The sequence below is a fragment of the Ursus americanus genome, chromosome 31 (assembly GCF_024610735.1).
Source record: "Ursus americanus isolate L20-20 chromosome 31, mUrsAme1.1.p, whole genome shotgun sequence".
In the NCBI taxonomy this organism is placed as follows: Eukaryota; Metazoa; Chordata; class Mammalia; order Carnivora; family Ursidae; genus Ursus; species Ursus americanus.
Window position 1 is genome coordinate 19279001 of NC_142157.1, and position 27535 is coordinate 19306535.

At 36.8% G+C, this 27535-nt stretch overlaps 1 protein-coding gene across 1 annotated transcript in view; it reads right to left on the reverse strand.

Moving 5' to 3' along the window:
• PLXDC2 (plexin domain containing 2) overlaps positions 1–27535 on the reverse strand; it is a 432662-nt gene that overhangs the window by 278777 nt on the left and 126350 nt on the right. The window lies entirely within an intron of this gene.

Sequence of the window (27535 nt, forward strand, 5' to 3'; positions counted from 1 at the left end):
CTAATTTGAAAATTTGTTAATATAAATATTTTAGACTTTATCAAAAGGGCTAAAAATATTGGCTCAGAAAATAACAATACTAAAAGCAATACAACATTTGACTTTACCACTGAATAGGGAGAATATTAACATATTTTATCCTTTCCAAATTATATAATTTTGAAATGATGTCACATACTCAATATTTCCTTTTTAATATCTCTGTAGTATGGGTTAAAGTATACTAGTCCTAAAATCCACTCTAAGGTAAATATTCATTTTTGACACTTCAGCTATAGCATGACACATTATTTCAGTCAATTCCATGTATTATAGGTAAGAGTAGGAGAATTATTTGATTTTGAGAGAAACGTTTAGCTATGATTTCTATAATTTACAAGTGGTCAAGGAGAAAAAAGTATGAATGATAGCACAAATGACAAAGTGGACAAAATATTAACATTTTAAATTTGGTTTAAATATATGCAAGACTTATTGCACTATTCTTGCATCTTTTCTTAAATTAAAATTATTTCCAAATAAAAAGCAACCCCCCCAAACTCATGCTTCTATAGCAACGTTCATAGCAATACCACATTAGCCAAAAGGCAGAAATAATCCAAATATTTATCCGCTGAGTAGATATATTATATACATATATACACACACATATATACAGCAAAATATTATTTAGCCATAACAAGGAATGAAAATCTGATAATGTTATATATGTTACAACATGGATGAACCTTGAAGATATGCTAAGTGAAATAAGCCCGACATAAAAGGTCAAATATTGTATGATTCCATATACATGAGGTGCCTAGTGTAATCAAATTTAGAGAGACAGAAAGTAGAGTACAAGTTGCCAGAGACTAGAAGGAGAAAGTAACGAGGAACTGTTCTTTAATGAGCACAGAACTTCATTTGGGAAAATAAGAATGTTCTGGTGACAGACAATGGTGAGAGTTGTGTTGCAGAACACTGTGAATTTGCTTAGTACTACTAAATTGTATAATTAAAAATGGTTGAAATGGCAAATTTTATATTATGTCTATCTTACCACATAAAAAAGTGATACCCCCAAAATAGACCCATTGCTTAGATTTGCTCCTTTTGTTGTATTCTTTTATTTGTATATAATTATATTTGTACCTCAAAAGACTATATTTGATATATTTTAACTGCACAGAATAGAATCTGGTACATACTAAGCTTTTATTTACTGTTTCATGAATTCATAAAAAAATAGTAGGAAGTTGGGGCGCCTGGGTGGCTCAGTCAGATAAGCATCTGCCTTCAGCTCAGGTCATGATCCCAGGGTCCTGGGATTGAGGCTTGCATCAGACTCCCTGCTCAGTGGGGAGCCTGCTTCTCCCTCTCCCTCTCCCTCTCCCTGCTGCTCTCTCTGTTTATGCTCTCTCTCTCTATGTCAAATAAATAAATAAAATCTACAAAAAAATAGTAGGAAGTTGTTGGTTAATCTAGGGGAGGGTACGAATTCTTATAAATTATTGGAATGTCCTATCAGGTATTCTCAATTCTGTCTTTCCTTAGTTACCAGTTAGACTTTCAACACTGTTCCAAAACATTGTCTCTAAAATTCTAACAAATGGAGAATAAGCTCATATAACAGATAAACCCCCAAAATAGCAGTTATATAAATGGTGACTCGGGTTCCAAACCAAGGACAAAGGCAATAAACTTATTCATCATTAATAAAGGCCTTGAGGAGAAAAAGTGTAATTATTTGGTGATGGAAGTCTAAATTTTAAACAAGACAGAGTAGGGGGGAATAGGATATAAAATGGAAGTTACAATTCTGAGTTCTTCCCCCTATTTTCTGTTAACAAAGAATGAAAATAAATAGAAATAATACAACATCAAAACCCAGAGAGTCAACCTACAGTAAATAAGGATGGCACATGCACCTAATATTTAAATTTTAATCACATTAGGGGCACCTGGGTGGCTCAGTCGGTTAAGCATCTGCCTTCAACTCAGATCATGATCCCAGGGTCCTGGGATGGAGTCCCATGTCAGGTTCCCTGCTCAGCAGGGAGTCTGATTCTCCCTCTCCCTCTGCCCCTCCCCCCCTTGTACTCCCTCTCTCTCTCAAATAAATAAAATCTTAAAAAAATAAAAAAAATATTTCAATCACACTGAGTGCAAAAATGCATTTATGATACCCTGGACACCCAAAGGAAGGAAGGAACTATGGTAGTCAAGGTATTAAGTTGGCATAAAAATGTATTTGGGGAAGTAGGATACACATCACATGGAAAGCCAGACAAGCCTTCTGACAAACTACAAACGGAAAAAAAGAAAGTATAGAGGTTTTCATTTACAGCATTTAGAAGAATGGTGGCAAAGTTGTGTAAAAATAATTTGGGGAAGTGGTTAACGTGGAGAGCACGCTGTGGAGACAGAGCAGTTGATCTGACATGTGGTTACTCATTCTGTGAAGGTGTGACCTGCTGCAGTTCGCCGCATGTCTGGGTCTAAGACCACCTTTCTATGCTCTCTAGCCAAAGGTCTTAAGTTTCACTGTCCTTCCACTCAATATAGAAACCGTTGTAATAGCTTTACTCCATTTATAGTTCAATCAATATAAACCTAAGAATGGTAGCACTTGAAAAGAGAAAATTGAGAAAGAGAGATCTATAAAATACATACATATTTTTTTTCACCTTCAACCACTTCCCACTTCAAAAATTGCTGAAAACTAGCCACGAGCACTTCCCACGTTCGTAGACCGAAATCACGACTTGACTTGAACTGCAGTCCCACTCAAACATGACACTCCAGCATGTTTACTAGAATAAATTAATGCACACTAACATGTTTTTATTCTAGACAGATACTTTCCTTCTACATTTCCCAGAGGAAAAGCAAAATGCTCTGAGGCGAACTTTCGAGTATATTACTTACAAAGAATGACATGTGAATAAAGAGAAGAAAACAGATCAGTGTGTTCTCGTTTTAACTTTACATAATGTCTCACATCTCACAATACAGGGCTCTAGAGTGAAGTGTTTTAACCTGCCTTTTGTTATGAATTACTTGGCTGGGTAACAGACAGGCATTCTGGGATTATTTTTTTAAAGCCCATCAATATCCTTCAATGCTATTTAGAATGCCAAGAGAAGGCTTTCTTCCTCTCTCACTTATCAATCAAATACTTCATGAAGTTTAATTAAAATTAAGTCAAAAATATTCTGTGCTTGTATAAATCTTAAATTTGTTAACCTGTTATTGGATTTTCAAAAATACCTGTTTAGAAAACTGATTTAATTTTCTATTTATATGTAAATTTCTATTTCTAAGCTTAAATTCAGGTCTGTACTAAGAATGCTAATCCCACTTCTATCATATTTAAACTCATTGTGGGTACAATTAGAAAGATTTTGCACCAGTCTGTAATACTTTTATCAATATCAGACGTTTAAAACATTTCAAAGTATTCTGCAAAATGCCTATCTAGGTTCTTGTTTAATAGGAAAAAAAATGCTTTCTCTTCAATTCACTGTAAGTGCTTTCATTCATTCATTCATCGATTCAACGCCAGATCATGCTACCTTCCAGCTTCAAACTATCCCAAGGCTTTCGGGTGGAATGGAGAAGCAGCAGCTGGCACAGAGTCCCAGGCAAGAATGAAAATCCTCCTGGAGGGGCGCCTGGGTGGCACAGCGGTTAAGCGTCTGCCTTCGGCTCAGGGCGTGATCCCGGGGTTATGGGATCGAGCCCCACATCAGGCTCCTCCGCTATGAGCCTGCTTCTTTCTCTCCCACTCCCCCTGCTTGTGTTCCCTCTCTCGCTGGCTGTCTCTATCTCTGTCAAATAAATAAATAAAATCTAAAAAAAAAAAAAAAAAGAAAGAAAAGAAAAAAAGAAAATCCTCCTGGAGAACTGGAAGGGGGACCTGTGTGTCTGGAGCGGAGGGAGTCTAGGCAGAGTGGAGGGAAATGAGGCTGAGGAGTAAGCCTTGAAGAGCTTAAGGAAGCTGAATTTTACTCAGAGAGTTAGAAAGCCACTGGAAAGGTTTAACCAGGAAAGAACATGATCTGACACATGTTTTTAAAAGATCACCTCCACTATTTCTCTTCAGAATGGTTTATGGGAGTCGAAGATATATGTTTTCATCCACTTTGGCTAAACCGATAACAGTAAAAAAAAAAAAAAGTGAACGCTTTTATTCTGCAGATGTTCAGTTATCACATAGAAAAACTAATATGTTCACTCAATAAGGGGCTGACCAATTCCCATGAGCTCTTAGCAAAAAGAGTTGACCATGAGAAGAAAAATTAGTAATGAGGCTGACAGATAACTAACAATTTAAATGTCCAGGGTCATTAATTTCCCATTTCACATATTTAATAAGACACATGAAATATTTGATTGTAAATTTTCCACATGTAACATCATCAGTAATTTCTCTATGTGAAAATAGGAAAACAACCAATCTCTACTATATTCACTTCAATAACCTTCACTATAGTAAAATACACAGTTGACTCTTGAACAATATGGGTCTGAACTAAATGCGTCTACTTCTATGTGGATTTTTTACAGTATAGTATTGTATATGTATCTTCTCTTCCTTATGATTTTCTTAACATTTTCTTCTCTCTTGCTTACTTTTATTGTAAGAATATAGTATATCATACGTGTAACATACAAGATATGTGTTAATCAACTGTTTTCAAGAAAGCTTCCGGTCAACAAGAAGCTATTGGTAGTTAAATACTGGGGGAGTCAAAAGCAATTTGGGAATTTTTGACTGTAAGTGTTGTCAGTGCCCCTAACTCCCACATTGTTCAAGGGTCAACTGTACATTTAAATTCCTTGCATGAAGTTGTGGCATGAAGAAGCAAAAATAACCTGATTTGTTCAGTCCCCATCTTTTTTGTTTAATATTCCAATAGGTTGAGAGAAATATAATTTTAGCTTAAATTAAAATCAAAGACAAGAAATTTAGAGTGACTTATGGTCCATTAGCAGAAACTTCATAGGAAGTTTACATTTGTACTAGAAATCAAACCAAAGATTGTTTTCAATGTATTCATTACCCTAATAACTTAGGAATGCAAATAGTTATGAAGCTGGTTTCCTGGACAGAGAATAGATCTTCACAGTTCTAGAAGATGCTCAATACATCTTTGTGGAATGAACGAATAAACATCATCTCAGGAGGGGAAAAAAAAGGCAGATGTATAATTTCCTTTTATAAGAATAAATGTGAAAGGGGGAATTACAGACAGCCGTTATAAAACCAAAAGGTCTGTAAGTTGAACTTTCATAAAATTTCTACTTTGTTCCCAAATAACAGCAGAAACCCACCCAAAGTAATTTCTTAAACTTCAGAATGCAATAGAATCACATAATGTTCGTGAAGATTCCTCAGACCTGATCCCTTCACAAAGATCCTGGGGGATTCTGAGGCAGGTAGATCAGACAACCATACTTTGAGAATCAGTGCTGTCAGTAAAACCCTGAGGAATTCTATTTCTTCTGTGTCTCTGGACTTAAAGGTCATATGTTTATATTTTTGGGGCACCTTCCAAAGTTATGTGTGGAATATGAAGAAAAACATAGCTGTGGAAATTGGTTCTGATTTTATTCTGAAATGGAAAATAATTGTTCAAATATTTGGAACCTTGTTTTAACTCCTTATCTGCCTACACCCCTTTGAAAAGTGCTTTCTAAACTATTTCTACTTTATTTTTCACAATAGTCCTTGAGTTATGTAAGGCACTATCACTGCTCCAGTTTTATAAGCGAAGAAATTCAATCACAAGTAGGTACAGTGCGTTGTCTGAAGTTCTGCTACTAGTCATTAGCTGGCTGACACCTGGGCCTGGGTCTTCAGAAGTCAGGTTAATTTTCTGCTCCCACACTAAGGCTAACTGGGCTGCTCAGGGTCATTACCCTACTCACTGTCATGCCAATATACATTCCTTTCATTAGTATCCCCACCTTAAGACCAGACCTTTTACTGTCATATCCATATACCTACCTAACAACCAGTAGTGATGAGCCTTGAGACAGGGGTACATAACAGAAATTAGGGATAATGGGGACCTGAATTATTTTTGGAACTTGAATTATACTCATAGGAATCTCAAAGTAGTACCTTCCACTCTTTCTTGTCTGATACTTTGTCAATCCATAAGAATATGCAGTCTTATGGAAAATTGCTGGACCCACAACAGTGACAAATTTGTACTAATTTTTACCCTATAATTGAAGACTGTCTTTTATATCATGACTATTGGGATTACTTATTGGAGTGATGGACAAACAAGGTCCTCAAGAAAATCTAGAGCTCTGTTTCTCAAACAGGCACATGATTCACCTGGGGGAGGTTAAAACGCAAATCTTGACTCTGTCCAAGATGGGGCCTGAGATTCTGCCACTGTTCCATCGACCATATTTTGAACAACAAGGCTCAGAGTACTAGATTAAACCCAGGACTCAAATAATAATAATAATAATAATAATAATAATAATAATAATAATAATAGGAATCAAAGGAGAACCCTACAAGGGTGGGAGGCTAGAAGAAATAGAGCTGCATAAATATTTTAATCCACTGGGTATTAGCTGTCCTTGGGATTGCCTAAAAGGTTAGATTTTACATTAGAAAGACTTAATGTCTTCGCCCTGCCCAAAGTACACTGTACTAGTCCAGGGGCCAATTCCTCCACCCAGTTTTGACTTCCAAAAAAAGTCAAGTGGTCATTTAGCCATCAAAAACAAAACAGTGAAGAACATTAGAAAGCCACACATACCAGCGCAGGGACATTTATGCAGTTGAAGAAAACTTCTTCCTTCTCTTGTTGTTCACAAGATAAACAGTGTGTTGTCTTTCCCAGTTTGGCTAGATTCATTTAGAAAAAGAAATGGAACTCAACAATTACCCACCGCAGGCCAGATTGCTATTGAATCTACTACTGATACTCATATCAAGTGATTTATTCAGTGAAGAGTAAAGATTTGAAATTTTCTCATTATTGATTAAGTGGGGGATGAAGTGAGAGCGATACGTTGCATAGGAAGAGAATTTATATCATTAAATGCAATAAAAATAATTCTAGATGTAAAAATATGCTAAAGCACATCCAAATGAATAGAAAAGCATGTGCTGCTATGAACTTCTTGTCATAATACACTTAAGTTTTAGCTGATCCACTATTCAGAGAGATAAATTGACTTGCAGGTCTACTGTTCTTTGTTCAATAGCATAGAAAATAAGAATATTGTATAATGATTCAATACCCCTCAACAATATGAATGATGTCCACATGGAATGAAGTTTACATAGTTTATTTCTTTACACGCCTTTGTTTTGCCTCCACCAACACAATAAAGAAGCTAATTCTATTGCTTTTTTTTTTTAATGTAAAAACCTGCTACTAGATGCTGAATAGACATCTCAAAAAAACAAAACAAAACAAAACAAAGCCCAAAAATCAAAAAACCAAGATGTCTTTCAGGAGGTGAATGGATAAGTGGTGATACATTCAGAAGATGGAATATTGTTCAGCACTAAAATGAAATGAGCTATCAAGCCCTGATAAGACATGGAGAAAACTTAAATGCATATTACTAAGTAAAAGAAGCCAGTCTGAAAAGGCTGCATAGTGTGATTCCCACTATTTAATACTCTTGAAAGGGCAAAACTATGGAGACAGCAAAGGATCAGTGGTTGCCAGGGGTTAGAGGATGGGGAGGGAACACGGGGGATTTTTAAGGCAGTGCAATTACTCCATTTGATACTATAATGATAGATACATGTCATTATATATATGTCCAGAGCCACAGACTTACATCAATGGTGAATCTTAATGTAAACTATGGACATTGGGTGATAATGATGTAGCGATTTAAGTCATTGATTTTAACAAATGTATCACTCTGGTGGGAGAGATTGACAGTAGGGTAGGTTATTCATGTTTGGGGGCGAGAATATATAGGAAATCTCTGTGCCTAAGGGCACCTGGCTGGCTCAGTCAGTGGAGCACGTGACTTGACCTCGGGATCCTGAGTTCCAGGCCCCGCTTGGGCTGTAGAGATTACTTAAAAATAATAAAGACGACGAAATCTCTGTGCCACCTTACACTCCATTTTTCTGTGACCTCAAAAAGTTTTTTTTAAAGCCTATTTTTAAAAATGTCTTGCTGTTATTAGTAAAAAAATTTAGCTAGTGACCAAGATTTTCATTTTTAAATGATATAAGAAGTGTGCTTTAAAATCTTATATAAACACAGATTAATTCTGCCCTCCTAACATGGAAGCAAAAAAAAAAAAAAAGAAATTAGAAAAGGATTACTTTTTGCTTGTATTACTGGATTGTGTTGCAAAGAGCAGTGTGTCCTTTAGTTAAAATAAGGCATCTGTGGTGTTGGTGAAGAGAAGCGTATGTAGGTGATGACCCGGCCAGCACACTGCCGTACTGCCCTTGTCAATGGCTAGCAGCACGGAGGGATGATTCTCAATGTATCTATCACCAATCAGTCACCAACGACCAATCGGGGACTCCAAGATTAAAATTAGTCATGTGAAGTGTCACTATTTCTTCAGAAAAAGACTCTGAAATATTACCTTAGATGACTCCCTGATTTTAAGAAGATCTTACAAAAATGAGTTATAGAAAAATAAATGCCTTTACTCTGTTGGGGGAAAAGTCCTTTGTCATTTGTACCTCAAGTCAAACTGCAGCGTCCTCTGCAGAGGGAGGAGTGGAGAACACCATGTCTCCTGGACTCACGATAACACCGCTCCAGTCCGTTTTACTCTTTGTCAAGAGCTGCAGGGGCTCTCACTGCATTTTTTCACCTGACTGACTGAGCTCAAAGGGACGGAGGGTCAGGAGTTCATGGATGGTTCATTATTACAAGAGGGCTTTACCATGAGTCAAGCCTTGGGTTTTATCTCCAGAAAAGCCTGAAGAGCAACTTTGAACTCTTTCACTCTGCTGTGGGTCCTGACTATCAATGCCACGCTCATTTGAAAGAATCCGTTACTTTATGGATCACAAAATATCAAATTTTGTGTTTACATGGATAAATACCACATACAACAAGTTGGCTGTCAACTGGCAAAAAGATGTATGCAAGTTAGTCACCACCGAGAAATGAAGTCGACACCCACCAGTTATTTCGTGAAACCCTACCTCAACCAATTAGATTATGCAAAGATGCGTCCAGATTCTGGGCAAATTTACTGAGAGAAGAGGTTTAACTCCAGCGTGAGTCCCGGATTTCTCCTATTAGAGCTCTCTGACACATCAGATTTATAATTTCACCTATTAAATTAACTCCAGCTGAATGAGGTTTAAGTTTCAACTTCATCTCAAATTACATAAATTGACAAAATGAAAAAAGTGTGCTAATATATACATGCAGACCAATGTAAGTGTGCTAATATATACATGCAGACTCATGTAAGTGTGCTAATATATACATGCAGACTAATGTATCAGGACTCATATCGCCTCTCTCTCGCCATCAGTTTATCTGTAAATGTCTGTGACAACTACCTCATCTTTCAGGCCTACAATGTGAAATAAGGATTGGGAAAGGCAAACATTAAATTGTTCAAAATACATTGCCTCTTCAATAAACTAAAAAATAAAAGTTTAAGATTCAACTTAAAACACATACACCCACCTAAACATACGGCACTACTGAGAATCTTTGATTGAAGGTAAGTCACATTATATGTCAGTAACTGAGAATCAGAGATGGCACGTGTAAGTGTAAGTCTCTCTTACACTTTCTATAATGTTCATTACCATCAAAATCATTAGGTGCCCTTCCTCCATATTAAAATCAGCAAAACAAAACTGATTATTTTTCTCAGAAGCTTTAGAATTTAAGCTTTAATGGGTTAATCAAGACCAACTCAAAATGATAAATACAACAAATTTCATAAAACCAGATGTTATGAACTGAATGCTTGTGTCCCTCCCAAATTCATACGTTGAAGCCCTAACTGCCGGTGCGGCTACATTTCTGAGCCTCTAAGAAAGTAGTTAAGGTTACATGAGGCCATCACGGTAGGGGGCCCATTTGATAGGGTTAGCGTCCTTGGAAGAAGAGAGATCCGTGGAAAGGCCGCATGAGGACACAGTAAGAAGGTGGCTGTCTACCAACTAGGAACAGAGCTCTCACCAGAATCTGAATTCTCCAGCAATGTGATCGTGGTCTTCTAGCCTCCACAAGTGTGAGAAAATAAATTTCTGTTGTTTCAGCCATTAAGTCTGTGGTATTTTGTTATAGGAGACTGAGCAGACTAAGACACGAGACTTATCAACACATGTAACCCATCCTGTACCGTGTGTTTAGCTGTTAATTAGTTTCTGCGAGGCATACCGAGAGTATAAGGTTCATCTCAAGTATAACTTGCTAAAATATGTCAGTACCTATAACCTTCAAGTAGAAATAACGACTACAAAGATCCATTCATTTCAGCATGAAACAGATATAAAATAAAACACAATCATTTTGTTATTAAAAAATGCAAAGACCGGCCATCAAATTGACATTCAGTCTCATCTCTTGTGTGCCTTGTCTACTGTTTAGCAAAATCTAATTGAAATAAAAGCCTGAGGCACTACAAAAATCATCAAAGAGAATTTGAATAACACTTTAGATACTTTGATATTACTTCACATACACCAAGCATATATGACTTACCAAGAGGAGGAAACATTTTTTTAAGAGAGATTTTCAGTGATAAAGATCTGATTGGAAAATGAACCAACTGCCAAGCTCCTAGATCATTCTGGATTGTCTAGGCTTAGCCATTTCTGCACTGTGAATATGCCCGGGGCAAGTTTATTTTAGGAGATGGTAAGACGCAGCTCACACTGTCACATCTTTAAGAACTTAACTAACCCCTGGTTGTAAGGCAACCTGGGTAAGTGGTAAGTTCAAAGAATCTAAACCAAGGGGGAAAATAAAATCTCTAGTAACTCAAGGTGATAATTTGAAGAACTTGCTTAAAAAGTACCATTGAAAGAGAAGAAGTATAGTAATTGTTTATTCAAGCTGGCTCCGATTACCTTGAAACTATTTATTGAGTATGTGCCAAATACTGAACTTGGCTCAGGAAATACAAAAATTGGCATTAAACAGAGGTATCACAAAATTGGTTTTACCATTCACCTTCCTTGTTTCTATGGGAGCATTTGTTAAAATGTTATGCAAAAAGAAAAGAACAAGAAGAAGGAGCAGGAGGAGAAGAAGGGGAAGGAGGAGGAGGGGAAGAGGAAGGAGAAGAGAAAGAGGAGGACAAGGAAGAGGAGGAGGAAGGAGAAGAAAAGCAAAAGAAAAAAAAAAAGTCCCATAGGTAATACAGTTTAGGAAGACTTGGTTAAACCAAGTTAAATATATTACAACACTTGCATTTAATGGTATGTTAAAGTGTACCAAGAATCTCCAGCTCAGAGGACTGCCAACCTGGAGAACTTTTGCCAGGAACATTTCATGTCATTTCTGTTTCACCTGCATACATGCATTCATACTCCCGCATACATATGAAAAAATGCTTGTAAGTAAAGTAAAACCCACTATTAGTATGTTCTTGTTCAGTCATTTCCATAGATATAAGAAACAATAATTATGAAAACTTACGTATTATAATTGGTACCTTGCAGAGTGGTCAGTGACCCACCACTGTGATAATTCACTTGCCTGCCTATCAAGCCTCCAGTTTACATTACTACTCACCAAGCAGTGGGTCCAAGTGTGATCACAATTTTTAAAGTACTAAGTTTTACCTGGAATTATGATTGATTGATAGCACGTTATTTAAAATTTTGTTCAAATACCAAGTAACTACTGACAGGAGAAACTAGAAACAAAACTCCCAGGATCTTGCTGTAGGTTCCGAAACTCTAAGACCCTTAAGTAACACTGAATTCTGATGGTGCTAATTGGGTTTTAACCTTACTACTAAGAATTAAGTTGCAATTAAAGTTAAGCACTAAAATTTTTCTATAGACAAGTTTTTTTTTTCAGAAAAAGGATATATAAAGATTCCTACACAAATAAATCCTTTTTATTTTTAAAAATATTTTATTTGTTTATTTGAGAGAAAGAGAGAGGACAAGCTGGGGGAGGGGCAGAGAGACAAGTAGACACACCACTCAGCGGGGAGCCTGATGCAATGCAAGGCTCCATCCCAGGACTCTGGGATCATGACGTCAGCTGAAGTCAGATGCTTAACCAACAGAGCCACCCCAGTGCCCAAATAAATCCTTTTTAACATCCCACATTTTGCTGCTCATACAAAGCAACTGTAAATGAAAAAGCTCAGGTTTTTTAAACAGTGGGGTAAAGATAAGCTATAATGAAGCAAGTAAATGAACAAACAAATAGTAAGTGATATTTAGTCTGTAAATATAATAGAGAAATTGAGACATAAAATTTGAGAACCAGAAGAACTTTAAAGATTAGTCTGCTTCTAGTTAAAGATGGCGAATTGCATCTAAACATCTGCTTCTGCTCTTACTGTAAAACCCACTAAAATCAAACTGTTGAGATATTTTACTACCATAAATCCATAAAACAAACAAAATGGCAGAGGAAGGGAGAACTTCAAAACCTTAGCTGTCAGAAAAACAGAAAGCTGATTTACTCAGAAATTGGATCTACCAGCTCCATGAGGAGGTGGGGGTTTGGGGGTAGTAAATTGAGGAGGATTAAGAAGTAGCTAGACAACCAGATGATCTGCTCACCTTAGCAAAAAGCTGGAGGCTTATTGTCTGGAAACATAAGGGACACCAGGTGCTACAGACTGAATATTTGTGTCCCCACCAGATTCATATGTTGAAGCCTTAATCCCAAACATGATGGTATTTAGAGATGGGGCCTTTGGTAGATAATTTGGGCTAGATTAGGTCATGAGGGTGAGGCCCTTATAAATGGGATTAATGCCCTTATAAAAAAAGAAAGAGACATGAGATCTCTCTTTCCACCATGGAAAGAAGGTGGACATCTGCAAACCAGGAAGAGAGATGCTGAACCCGAAAGCACCTTGATCTTGAATTTCCCAGCCTCCAGAGCTATAATAAACATTTGCTGTTGAAGTCACCCTGTCTACTGGTGTTTTGTTAGGCAGCCCAAATTGAGTAGAACAACAGGCAATGATGAAAGCAGGGACACCACCCTGTTACCAGGAGATTACTTAATTTGAAAGGTTAAAATCTGAATGTGGAAATACCTGCCCTTTGTCCCACCACCCACTGGCCTCCTAGAATGCTATGCCCAGACTTAGGTTCCCTAAGATGTAAGGGAGATTGTTCTCCAAGGGATCTTGATAAAGACTAGATTTGGTTCAACAGCTTTGGGGTAGGAGCTGGAGGTTCTAAAACTAACAAGCTTCCAAGTGATATGATGCTGTTGCTCAAGGCTCCCACTTTTAGCAGCAAGTTCTAGGATTTGACCAAACAAAAGACTGACAGAGACTGATATTGGAGATTTTTCACCAAAAAAATCCCAGCCAGATCAACCTAGGGTAAATGCCAATCTTATAGCACCCCACCCTATAATATGAGCCAGGGGCTTTGAGATATCTGAGGAATGACTCCAATATAAAATCGTGGAATCAAACAGATAAAGGCAATTTGAAGGAAAGCAATGAGATGAACACTATCATTAATATCCTCAGGAAGAGTAGAGGTTATATTTCACCCATGATGTAAGAACAGGTTTGGGTTTTTGTTTTTGTTTTTGTTTTAATCAGAAGAAAAGGAAGCTCTAAGAAATTCAAATTGTGATATTAGGAATAAGAGAAGGCTTTACAAGAGAATATTGAGGGGAAAAAATAAGCAAATAAAAAACAGATGGAAAAATAAGGAGAAGCACAATGAGAAAAAGGGAGAGAGAATATTCTTCCAGAAGACCCCACATCTCAATAACAACAACTCCAGAAAGAAAGAATGGATAAAATGGAAAAGAGATAAATAGTAAATAAATCAGCTGAGGAAACTGGCCAGAATTGATGAATTTCCAGATTTATAGAACCCACTGGGTGCCCTGCAATGGAAAGGAATATATCCACATCTGGATGCACCATCTTGAAGTCTTTGAACACTGTGGATATGACAAACCAGAAGACAAAAAAACAATGTCTTCAAATTGCAAGGGAAAATGAATACAATTTTAAACTCTAAACACAATCGATTTTGCATGAGAGTAGAACACTTAGGCTACACAAGTCTCAAAAATCTACGTCTCTGGCATTCTTTTTCAGGAAACTACTGGAATATATACTGTACCAAGCAGTAAATCAAGGAAAAGTAAGACAAAGAATTTATGAAACAAGAGATCTGACTCGAAAGAGAGATGAAGGGAATTACAACAATACGACACATCTCAGCTCTGGAAAGTGCTCTCACAGTTCTCATCATCTTTCTACTGGGAAGCTGGAGGGATGGTGGGTGATGGGGACTGGGGTTATTTACACATCCACTGTGTTTTAAGAGATAATGAGAAATGTGAAAAAATCAGAGCTAGCACTAGAAGCATATGTCTTAGGTACATGCAGATAAACATCAAGAAAAACAGTTAAAAAGGAGTGAAACAGCTGCTTCTGGAAAGTGGGAAATGACAAGGCAGTGGGAAAAAAAGGATGGTTTTCCAACTCTTTAAACTGTGTATCCACACTACTTCTTTATGAAAATAGAAAGGGTTAACAGTGATTAGTCTAACGTACTCATTTTCATCCTGAAGAAACTCAGAGATCAGAATTATTACTTTCTCCAGGACCCCCAAGTTGCCTATAAGAATCAGGACTAGAGCATTTCATTGTTTTATTATTTAAACTGGCATAATTATGTATTAAACATAATCACAGTCACAAAAGATTAGGTAATTGTTCACTCATTCATTTACCAAAAATCTATTACGTGCCGACTAGGTTCTCCAGGGTATAATAGTGAGCAAAACCAGACCCAGGCCCTGTCCTCATGAAGTTTACAAGTTGCTAAGAGACATTAATATGACATTTATAGCTAACTAGAAAACCATAAGATTTGGAAATTAAGTCCCCTCATTGTGCACTCATCCGTTTCTTTGCTACATTCCTTGTGAAAGTTTTCCTCCCCACATAGAATCTAACTCTTGACTTCACTTACTGACACAGCAAACGCCAAGAAAATTTATTTTTCCTTTCTTTCTCAAGTCACCAGCATGTGAAGTACGGCCTTTAAGCGACTTCATGTTTCCATGTTAATGTTGCTTGGTCGCCAACTTCTCAGCCCATAGACTGGCTGACAGCCCTCTGGGAGCCACAGAAACCACAGGCTGGTTGGGGAACTAACAATTTCTATCTCGTGGTGCAATGAAGACCCAGCAATAAGTTGATTTTGTTGAGAACTGTGGAACTACACGAGAAATTGGCCACTTATCTACTTCCTGATGAAAATGTGACATAAGAAATTCTACTTAAAGGTACAGTCCCATATTCCAGATATTTTGAACCATTCTCTGACTTCCCAAAAACGGTCCTACTAATGCCCTCTATCAAGCTAGGTTTCCTCCTCTTTAGACTCTCGAAAATTAAAATACTTTAAAAATGTTATACATAAGATATTATACATAAAATAGTAAATTTTTTAATATTTAAAATATCATACACAAAAAATTGTGTCTTACTTTCCACAAGTTAATCAAAGTAACTATGATTCTTTAGTTTCATCTGTAACACTCCCTTGACAAAAATAAAATGTTCTAATTTTAGTTCTTTATTCTTTATTCCAAATGAAGACTTCCTCAATCCATTTTTTGGCAGTTTTTTAAAATACTTTTTCATTCATCCTCTTACTCACTATTCTGCATGTCAGATGGAGGCAGAATGGCTCTCTCCCAGGGAGCTCAGTCCCCATAATGATAGGTATTCAACCAAAGAGTGCTTATTAATGGTTGTTCTTGGGGCTTTCTGGCTGATGGGCCACCATTCCCAAACCACTTCCTCTCAGACTGGTAATTCATCATCAGAGGGAAAATTCCATTATAACTTTATTCTGTACCAGCAAAACTAGGGTAAATCTGAAACCTATGCCCTTTGACTCTATCGTATTCATGAAAGCAATTTGGCTGTATATTTCTATTTACCAATTTTAGGTTCTACGTAGAAATCAGAAATTTCTAATTAGAAATTGAGAAGCCAAAATGTCTTTGAGCAATATCCTTATTGGCCTACTAAGTCCCTTTACAATACTGAAGACATCAAGATAATTATTGATTGCATTGGCAATATAATAATAATGGGCTGAGTTCCCTCTAAAGAGAAAGGATCATGTACAAAGTAGTCCTCCCTTATCCGTGGGGAATACATTCCAAGAACCTCAGTCGATACCTGAAACCATGGATAGTTCTCAACCCTCTATATACTATATATTCATATACTATGCTCAACCCTCTATATACTATATACTATATATACTATATACTATATATACTATATACTATATATACTATATACTATATATACTATATATATACCTCTATATACTCTATATACTTTTTCCCTAGGCATACATACCTATGACAAAATTTAATTTATAATTAGGCAAAGTAAAAGATTAACAATAATAACTGATAATAAAATAGAATTATAACAATATACTATATTAAAAGTTATGGGAATGTGGTTTCTCTCTCTCTCAAAATATCTTATTGTACTGTGCTCACCCTTTTTCTTATGATGATATGAAATGACAAAACGCCTATGTCATGAGATGAAGTTAGTGAATGATGTAGGCATCGTGACACAGGGTTGGGCTAAGACCGACTTTCTGACAATATGTCAGAAGGAGGATCATCTGCTTCCAGACCATGGTGCACTGGGGGTAACTGAAACCAGGGTAAGAGATACTGAGGATAAGGGGGGCACTACTGTATTCTCATGTCAGACAATTGAAATATCTTTATCAATTGCAAATGACAAAATGTCCACAAAAATGTAGAAATTAACCATAGGCACAGCTTATTAAGAATAAAATAGTTAAAATTGAAAATTAAGGATTCAAAGTCTGATATAAATTTTTACCTTTGAATTGACAGAGTTCCTGCATTGCCCCCATCATAGAAAAGTTAAAGTAATTGTACTTAACAGGTTTTTCCTTTAGCAAAAATACTAATTTCTCTAACATTTTCAATATTGTTTCTTAATTCCTACTTATCCACTCTAAGTAGATAGAAAGTAGAGATATTTTAAATGTATTTGTTTCACCAGCTCAAAAAAAATAGCACCTAGAGAACATTAATTAATTCAATTTCCTCCAATTGATCAATTAAGTGCTGCTCCTTTTTAATTTTAATTTTTAATGTCATAGTTCAGGCTTCTGTTATATCTTTTCTGTATTCTACCAACGTAACTGTGACCCTGTACGCATTTCCTCCTCATACCAGTATCCATTGTGCACTGTTGCCAGATATATCATGGTAGAGTCAGACGACTTGATCAAAAATTTCCACTGGCTCTAAATTGTCCGCAGAATTAAAGGCTATGGACAGACCTATTAATCTGATACTCAAGGTCATTCTAAATGATGTCCCAATGCAGCCTTCAAATCTTATACCTAAAATGAACTGCTCCCCCACTCCCCAAGTAATCCTTGGACCCTCCTACCTCTGTGCCTAGCTCATGCCACTCACTCTTCTTAGAACATCTCCCCACATCTACACTGTTCTTTAAGCCCCAGCTCATGAAGCATTGCTTGATTTCACATTCGCAAGACCTTTCTTTGAGTGGTTACAGCAACTAACATATGCTGACTTACATCATAGGTAATGCCATCTTTTCTCCCTATGATCCCAGCATCAGACACACTGCTGCATTAAAAGGAGTTTAATAAATGTTTGCTGAGAGGTGAATAAATGAGGAAAACACATGTCAAGCAGAAGTCTAGGACAATACACAGTTATCTAATAAATCGCTGAATGTAGAAAAGCTCAAATGTATTTCTTTTGCCCAGGGTCTGTTCATTTTCCTTCTTTCTAGAATTCCGACCCTGCCAATCTCTACCTTTACATTCAGCCCCTTAGCAGGCTTCCATCTCACCGGGCTATGCAACTTGCCTCTCTTGCCTCAAAGAATACAGCCCCAGCATCTGAGCACTTTTATTTACTCCTTACCTCTGATTTAGGACATAGCAACTCTGACTGTCATGTTGAAACATTAACTAGCCTATAGTACTTTCACACTTATTAATGATAACAGGGAACCGAGATCATGCGATGAACCAAAATATACAGGTAATTGTAAAACTTGGTGTTAGCCAATGATTTTCACCTCTTAAAACAACTCCTTCATCATGCAATGATTAGCATATTAAAATACTGGTTTATCCACTCCTTTCATTCTCCAATAGCTTCTTGACAAATAGACATAACAGGTAAGCAGCAGAATACAAAAATGATCAATTAATTTGCATAATTTAACACTTTAAAATTTGTAAAATAATTTAAAAATCAGCTGTACTATAAATTAGCCTTATTTTGAAAAATCATGTAAACTCAAAAATCTTACTAAGGCAGAGAGAAAGGAGCAGTGAAGAACTTCAAGATACTAAGAACAGCTGCTTGGTTTAATCCCAACACCTTCAAGGGACTTTATGCTTTTTAGGTCCAAGCCAACTTCTGATGAATCCTTCTGTGCTTGTTGGAATGAAGCTCAGAGTGAGATTCCCACGGTAGTAACCTTTTTGGTCTAGATTCCTTGGGACCCCTTCAGGACTACTCAGGAGTAACAGTGGGATACCAGGCTTATTCAGTTGGAGGTGCCTGCAGGTTCTATTTTATTCCCCAGAAATCCCTTCCGGAACCATGGTGGCATCCCCGGGGGCTGCAAAACCATACCAGAGAATTTAAGAATCTCACAGTCAAGAGGGTCTAAAATATGTCTTTATGTTTGCATAATGTAACCAATGGAAAAATGCCATGACTGTCTTCTAAATCAAAAGAATAAGCCAAGGTAATGTCTTCATTAGATGTAGAAAAGGTTACTACATGTGCTTTACAGTTAGAAATTGCTATGATAATCCTATCGTGAAGGATTATGCGAGTAATCCAATAGAGTTTTCGCTATAAACAGAAGGCTTAGGCTCCCATTACAGTTTTACACAACACAAAGGCATCCACTATTCCCTGATTCTATCTGCCTCATATGGACTGTCTTGGAAATGTCATTGGAATCTGCCAAGCAGTTCACCGTTGCTAAATTTTAACAAGAACCAGGCCTCTGATTAGGTAGACAGTTGATGCGTAAAAGGTATAAGTACCATCATGAGAAGAGAGTTGTTCCCAAACAATAAATCAGCCATTCATTCCCTGAATAAATTAATGAAATACAAACTAAGGACTTGACCAAAGCCAAGGACACAAAATGTTTTCTTCATCTTGTATAACAGATCAACGCCTAGTAAGAAACAATACAACGTGTGGAGACAAAATTTCTTCTGGGGTGGGGAAGAGAATGGGGGATGGAGGCAGCTTAATGTACAACTATACGACTAAGATTTGGAGTCTACCAACGCCATCCCCTACTTCATTTAGATGAAAAATTTAGTCACTATTTACAGCAGTCTTTGGTCTTATAGTTTTCCACATTACTGTGGAGAAAACAGAAAAAGGGTGGGTAGATAGACTGCTCAATCATATACAGTACATTGTCCTTTGACTACATACAGTATTTTTCAAAAACAGGGTATTTTAAAAAACATTCTGCTGTTTCCTCATATTTACTTGTATCCTGCTTTATGGTCAGCCTCAATTATTCAAGTACAGTAACTCATCGTTTCAACAAAGTGAATGCTTTTCTGACAAATTATCCAGAGTATAATCAGAAGAGAAATTATCTCACTTTATTAGCCGAAACATTGGCCAATGGCCTACCGGAATCCACAGCAATATTCCCATGATATGCTTAAAGGACTCGAAGCTACTCATTTCTCTCCAAACTGAACAGTTTGGCCTTCTTACTAAATTCTCACTCTCACCCACATTTTCCAAAGAAGCTTTGAAGTATAAGACCCAAGACTTGGAAAGTACCAATTTTGGACAGTATTAGCAATTTAAGTCTTTACCCATCCCTTCTCTATCAGTTTCCCATGAATAAACTTTAATTCACTTCCATATCCATCGGGGAGGGGCAGGAGGGCAGTGGAATATAATGTCAGAAAGGCTAGTAACATACTTTTAAAATGAGAATTTTCAGTTCAAACCACGGTTTGGTTTTTGTGGGATTTCACTTCCACTGAACAGAAACCAAGTACAGATGTATTTGATTTCTCTTTAAGGGTTGGTTATGGATGAGTAGAAGAACCAGAGAAAATGCAACAGAGAAACACTGAAGCAGTATAGACAAATAAGTGTATCTTGCCTTCTACCGTGGTTTATGACCCTTTTGCATTACAAAAATAAAATGTATAGTATACTGCAACTTAGGCTGACAAAGTAGAAGAGAACCAAACAATTGTCGAAGGTGATCAGCTACACATATATAGTATCTTACAATTCGAATTAAATAAAGCTGTGAGGTCCTTCAGCTATTAAAAATGTCATCAGCAATGAAGCTAATTTGTGTCTGACCAGGGCTGTTACAGTAAGTGATTACTTACAGATGCCAAGCGCCCCAGGGAACTTTTGCCACCTGTTTTCAATTTTTGGATTGGCAGCCTCACCCTGACAAGCTTACTGGTCTAACACTGGGTTGTGCCATCTGTTGCAATGATGTTGGTACTTAATCAATAGTTTTTACAGAATACCATCTACATTACCGAATGACATTTATTTTGGCTTTTCCCTATATTCTGCCATTATTTGCAATATACAAAAATAAAATTCCCCGAATGAACTGCATTGTTGAAATGTTACAGCCCTAAATAGTTGCTGAACAAGTCCTGAGTGATACTCTCCTCCAAACCAAACACAGAATTTTAGAAACAAAGGAGATATGAGGTCATCATACTTAATCCCTCATGTACTACAGGAATCTCCTCCACTATCAATCCAAACGATTGACTTCACCTTCCATTTGACCATGCTTACTATCCCACAAAGCAGTCCATGTCTACTTAAACTAGCTGGCAATCATAAAACCCTTCCTTCCATTGAATGGAGACCTTCCATTGAACGGAGACCATTGAATGTGTGACTTCAACTGGCTGATTGTTCTTCTGCCACTGGAAGGACATAGATGAATTCTAAACCATCACCTAGGCCTTTCAAATATTTGAACTAGCCATCGAGAAAGATCAAGTCTCCTGCAGGCTAAATATTCCAAGGTCTTTCAGCTAATTCACATAATATTTGTTCCCTTGATTTCATCATCTTCGTTGTTATAAATCGAATCTATTCCATCGATGCCCATATAAAATCTTTCTCTGAAAACGAACACAATACCAAATAACAGTTTTCACTGGGATGCAGTCTTTGATGTTTCTGAAAACTAAACTGTCACTATAGCCTAAGAGTATATTTACTTTTGATGCATCTTGCTCCATGTTTGACTCTTGGGGGTTCCCCTCCCCTCTTTAAGACAAGAAAGCAAGACCTTCCTTCTCTTTAAGTTGTATTAAAAGCTGTGCCGCCTAACTACCTCAAATTTGTTCAAGATTCTAGGCACTCGTGAGTGAGGTGTTACCTGCAATCATTTTCAGTACACTGACATGTCACTCATGTGTGCCCAGACTCACACTAATTTTAAGCGGTTAAGTATGCTTTCCACATATTTTTCACATATTTTCTTTCTTCTAATATGTTTATTATTATCATTATAGTTGTTTTCTCTTAATATGCTTTATCTACCTTTTCTAGTTTCAGCATGGACTTTCTTAATGGTAAGGAATAAAGCAGGAAATAAATTAAGTGGTTTTCATGGGTTAAAGCCCAAATAATTAAATACAGTGTTTTGAGCTCATTTTGTTCATTTATTTATTTGTCTTTTCAAACTCCCGTATTTTTCTGAGTTCAGCCAGACATAATTCAGTTAATTTCCTTTCCTTTCACTTCTCTTTGATACTACTGTCATCTTCCCATCTTCTGGATTCTGGATATGTCTTTTAAACAGGTAGCTCAATATGGGAGACTTCATGAACTCATATTGGTTCCCTAAGTTGCTAATTTTTATTTGACAAGTGCATTTGTGATTTTGTTACCCCAACAAAGCCTAGAATGAAGAGGTTCATAGAAAAAGGTAATGTGATATACATTATACCAAAACATACATGTAAACATTTTTTTTTTTTTTCCTTTTTAGCGGTAAGGGATGTGATGGTGTCATTACGGTCACATTTAACACAAGGTTGGCTGATCCAAGTGCATATAAAATCCATGCCATAAAATAAAGTCTTGCCATGAGGTTGCCATCTGTTAGCACTGATGAAGACAGGCTGGGATTTATGTCTGCCCAGGCCATTCAGAGCTCCGGAATGTGGCTGTGGATATAGCTACCCCAACACCAGCTGCCACAGTTGCATTGCTAGGTCCTCAGAGCCATTGCCCCAATACTGCCTCCACATTCCAGGCCAGTCTATGCTGGGAAAAATGTGGATACCGATTGTTCTCTTCTCTGGGAGTCCGACTCACCAAGTGTGGGCCTCAGCACAGCTGGGGAAGTTTCAGGCCCAGTGTGGCTGGACTTGAGTGCTAATCTCTTGCTTTTTATTCAATATATTTAAAAGATTAAGGGAAGGCTAATGGAAGGAAGGGAAAGTTGACTAGTAATAAAATGCAAATGTGTATGCTAAATTCAGGAAACAAGAGGATGTAATAAAATAAGCTCGTGTTTCTCCTCAGAGTAAATGTAATACATAAACATAAAATAGAACAAGTCTGATATTTTCTTCTGTCTCTACCCAAAAAGGTACAAATGTACCTGCTGAATAATTACTGACATTTCACTTCCTAATTTATAGTGTCATCGTTTAACCCAAATTATAATATTTATTTCAATATCATATAACTATATAGATCTATCTATCTATCTATCTATCTATCTATCTATCTATCTATCTATCTATCATCTATCGAGAGAGTTATGTTACTTAGCTCTGGTTTACTGTTTGTGTGTTTTTTAGTACTTGCAGTTCTATAGTTATATATTTCTCTGACTTGTAATCATGATGGTTACAATGGGATCCCAACAGCCCATCCTAGTTTTCTTTAGTTCAGGAAAATGATTGAAGGTCACTTGTTTCATTTTACTGATATCTAAAAGAAGCATCTTCTAGAATTGAGAATGGGATCTTATTAGTAAGAAGGGCATTGCAAATCCATGTGAAGACTACTGGGATATAATTAAATAGGAACTTCATTCCAAAACTAGGGCACACAAACCCAGTGTTAATAACAGCTGTTCTGGGCATGCTGAGGAATCGGAAGCTAATCATCCTGATTTCTGAGATTCATACACTTAGACACTTTCATTTAACTGTGTAAAAAAAACCCCATATTTTGCAGAGAAATCTGTGCTCTCGGGGATCTGTGGAGTACAATAATATGCAATGTTTGGCTTCCCCGCTCCTCTGTTTCACCTAAGCCAGGGGATTTGCTGGCACCACAGACATGACTTTATTATTCAAGATGCAGACGTCATGTTGTCTTGGCCATGCGATACCCAAGACATGTGGAAATTACTTGTACTAAGGAATACCAAGTGATGTGCTAAGGAATTAAGGTGATAAAAAGGTGAGTACAATATGCCTGACTTACATGAGACCAAAGGCACACTTATCTACATTTTCAGTGAAAGTCCAAAAAAAGTTGGACAAGTCTGTACCAATTTTATACAATTGTCTGGGAGACTTGATGACTGTGGTAGAACTCCTTCTCGAAACAGTTCGTACTCTATCTTGAAACTCTGTTGCACTAATCACAGCTACGTTTGGTCGTTTTTTATGTGGAGTGGCAGAAAAATTTCGAGGGAGTTAAATAATCCAATGGATCATCTAGTTTAATAGCACCTCAAGCAAGATGATGTTCATTGTTTTTGAGTAAATGCAAATTATTTAATGTTGCTCTGAAATAAATGCACTATTGTAGAAGAGAGGCCAAATTTCCAAATTTTTCCTTTGCAATAAACAAAAACTCACATATTAAGTATATTTGAATGGGAGATTTGCATGCAGGAGGTTTGTTGTAGCGTGCTCTGAGGAACAACCCTTGTCAAGGAGTAAGGGGAGCAGAGTTAAGCAGAGCGAAAAATTCAATTGTAATGCAGTTACAACAGCGGCCTGGGCAGATCCCAGGAAGAGCTATGGAGCTAGGAGGACCCTTAAGCGTTGTCTTCAATGGAGGCACAGAACCCACTTACAAGTGCCCTTCGTTGACTAAGCACGATGCTAAGTTTTGGAGATAATGGAAAAAAAAAAAAAAAAGATGCCTGTTCTCAAGCAGCTCGAGTCCAGTGGGGCAGAAAAACATGCAAGTAAATGATGACACAATGTCGGGTGACCAGTAATTGCGATAATGGCGTACGGCATTGTCCTGGGGGAAGTGCCTGCATAAAACCCACAACTCAGAGGATTTATTACAAAGATACTGCCAGGATGATGTGCATTTATTTATTTTCCCTTTAGTGATAAGCTTTGACTGCTTTTAGTGTATTGCTTCTGTAGACTTTCTGAGTTATTTCTACAGTGATGAAAAATGGAGAGCCATTTAATACATTATGTGGAGGTGGAAAGCTAGTAGTTTGGAAACAATCCAACCCTGAAACTTTTTTTTCTCACATAAAAGACTGATATTGAAGACCTGAGGATCCTCTTTCTTCCTACGGCTATGCTCACTCACCTAGAAACAAACAATAAAGTCGTAAGACCCTCATGGTGTGCTGACGCCAGCTCCCAGGAATCAACTTGACACATCTCTTGCCAACTCCATTTTCAGTGATGTCCAGTTGGTAGCTTAAAATTGGTCATAGTGGGAGTATTTACACCAAAGAAACAGGCAAATGCTAGAAATCAGGATTGTTTTTGTTCCTCAGAGAGCTGGCTGTTAAACATTTACTGGCACACCGTTGCTTATAACTGATATTATTTTGGCAGTAAAGGTTTCCTAGTGGCCACATTCTCAATAACGAATGAACAGTGTTTGCATTTACACATGCCTAGTTTTAGAATCACTGTAGGTAGAAAGTGAGAGACTTGGCCAGGTTCCCAAAGAACAGGAGATCAAATCAGTTTTCTGACTTCAGATACAACCTAAAACCTAAAGAAACAGAAGCTCGGCTCTAATCAGTGACAATCAAAAGGGCTCTTCAGACATTTCCCATAATATCCCCTGATACCTGTGCCCTTGGGTCAAGTACATCAAATGTCAGATGAAAATAACAGTAATGAAAAGTGATCATAGCCTTTTAGGGTGTAGAGTGTGTTAGTTCTGATTTCAGGAGAAAAGAATGTCCTATGAAATACCTTCCCTGAAAAGTTTGTTTCTGGAATGTTGTGAACCTACTGTATGAGGTGAGTTACCAACACGGAGTACAGAAGAATCTGTAGGAAGAAGTCTCCCAGAGAAAGGGGTGCGGAGGGCTCCGAGCCATAATCTATTACACAATCATGACAGAGAAAAATTTTAAAACAGTTCACAAGTACAGATGGCTGAAGATGTTTCAGTGAAAAGGACAAAAAAAGAGTTAAAAATGAATCCCCTAGAATATGAATAAATCATATAAGCAAATGACTTATTAATGGTCCATCAGAATCAAGTATAAATTAGATGCTATACTTCTCAATGTTGAAATCTGTAGTTCTTAATCTTACAGCTTGCATTCCTTTTGTTCACCAAAAAACCCCATTTTTAAATATCTTACCAAAAACTGCCCAATTTGGTTAATTCTTTTAGCTAAGGTATATTATACAAGCTGAGTTAAATATTTGTGTTTTATTTGAATTTCATTGTGACACTGGGCATATAAAATAACACACTTTTCGAAGTTTACTGGAACAGAGACTCTTCTGACTTAGGTTACCTGTCATGTAATATTCACACCTGCCATCACTCCCATTTCAGCACTTTCCGACCTTCATTTCGGGCAGTGCTTCTTGAAGTGTGGTACCAGACCAGCAGCATCACCTGGACACCTGTTAGAAATGCAAATTCTTGGGACTCACCTTAGAACCACTGAATTAGATGCTAGTTGACAGCCTTACTGTATAATCGAAACTTGCTAAGAGAAGAGAATTTAAATGTTCTCAAAAAAAGGTAAATATGGGAATGATGGATATGTTAATTAACTCAGTAAGGGGGAGGTTCTTTCACACTAATATGTGTATCAAATCATCATGTCGTACACTTTAAATATCTTACAATTTTACTTGCCAACTATACCTCAATAAAGCTGGAAAAATTAATAAATATATTTTTTGTATAAATAGTTTATATATTTATATAAATTCGTGTAGAATTTATATTTATATTTTATTTTATACAAATATTTTGTATATTTATATAAATATTAACACAGATTTTATTTATATTTACTATATAAACATTTTATTTATATTTATTATATGTTATATTTATATAAAAATATAATATAAAAAATAATATATGTTATAGACTTAAATATTACATATAATATAAATATATTGTATATTACGAATGAATAGCCTTCCTTTGCTGTCTTTACCAGTTAAAGAAACAGTGCTAACTGAGCTTTGCTGACTTGAATGAAATTCAGATTTGGGCCCTGCCTCAGAATTCATTTTGGTCACATTTTATCATATTATTATTACAGATAACCGAATCCCGGTTTCAATCAAATGATCCTGAATCTATTCCTTTTCTCTGTAAGCTCTCCAGAGGCATGACAGCAACCAAGTGCTTTAAATTCAATACCATTTCACTTGCAGTGCTATCCCTTTATTTCTAAAAACAAGTATTTCTAATTTCAGCTACATGGCAGAAAAAAAATCACAATTTATTTCTTTCCACATTTAAACAAACAAATATCTAGTCTCAAAAAGTCACCTCATTGTCACACAATGTTCAGTATCAATTGCTTTGAAAAAAGGTGTAGCAGAGGTGATAATTAGAGCACGCTCTCCGTTCAAGAATGCAGCAATGGCCATAATAGAAATGAGTCCTTTAAATCTGTAGGCAACTGCTTCTTAGCAAGGGCATGATACAAGGGACAATATATTATCATTTTGACGGGCTTCCTAGCACAGTAAAGATATCACCAGTGTAAAGCAATCAAGTTTCAACTCGCAAATCAAGGCAGACCCTGATGAGACAAATCAAATTGACACCTTTCATAGGTCACTCAATGCTTCCCAGAGCAAACATTCCTCCCAGACCTCTCTGTCTTTAATGTATCACCTAAACATCAGCTGCTGGTCCTGGGCATCAATGCCATTGACTTCTTTAGATAAACACCCTCATTGCCAGAGTCAGCTTTGATTTCTTCCATAACTTGCTGTAAATTAACCTGACTTATCTCATGATTTCCAGAACTAATCATGTCATATGACAAGGATTCTTGAAGAACCTTCTTTTGTGCCTTTGGTCTTAATGCAATTTTTGTCACTTTTAATGTA